The sequence below is a fragment of the Phalaenopsis equestris genome, unplaced genomic scaffold, assembly GCF_001263595.1.
Source record: "Phalaenopsis equestris unplaced genomic scaffold, ASM126359v1 Scaffold000094, whole genome shotgun sequence".
Lineage (NCBI taxonomy): Eukaryota > Viridiplantae > Streptophyta > Magnoliopsida > Asparagales > Orchidaceae > Phalaenopsis > Phalaenopsis equestris.
The window spans coordinates 6,518,834-6,519,613 of NW_018164536.1; positions in this window are offsets into that span (position 1 = coordinate 6,518,834).

The following is a 780-nucleotide window of genomic DNA, read 5'->3' on the forward strand; positions in this document are numbered from 1 at the left end:
AATTACAATAATCATTGCATAATGGATGGGAGTGACTGTCGTTGGGAGTAGTTAATGGAACATCAATACACCATCTTCGAGGTTTGTCACTACAGAGTTTTCAGTACAATGCAATGCTCCATTGAGTGCTTCATTACTCAACAATGTATATGCAGTGTACATCGTGATTCTGTAAGGGTTTCATTGCAACGAACAAGGGTTGATGGCGATCGACGAGAGGTCATCAACGGTGGTCTACAACTGCGAAAACATTCAGTCTTCGTCTGGTCTTCAGACTAGAATGACATTGAAATTTAGCTTCTTCCTGAACCAACTCCAAGTCCAACACTTCTTCCAGTTCGAGGCCTAGATCCCCTTTATAAAGGGGGTAGATCTCTATTTTATATAGTATGACAGTGCATTCCCTACAAGAAAGAAATAATTTCATACCACTTTATCGGAAGACCCAGAAAGATTCTCACAATGAGATAGCATTTTGTGGACATTTAAGTGTCTTAAAAATGTCAGAATTGAGTAATTTGGGCTATGCAGTGTTATCAATATTTTACTACTATTAAAATTCTGTATTTAAGTGATAAATTAGTAGAACCTCATATCTATAAATAGGGAAGCAAACATCTAAGGTAGGGGGAGGCTAAAAATAGTATGAAGAATAATACAATCCTTGCCTCATACTTTCTACATTCTCTGCCTCTTCGTGTCTCTTTCATTCTATATCCAGAGCCTTTTTGTCTATATGACGCGGCCATATGCAAATAGATCCAACAAAACCCTATATAT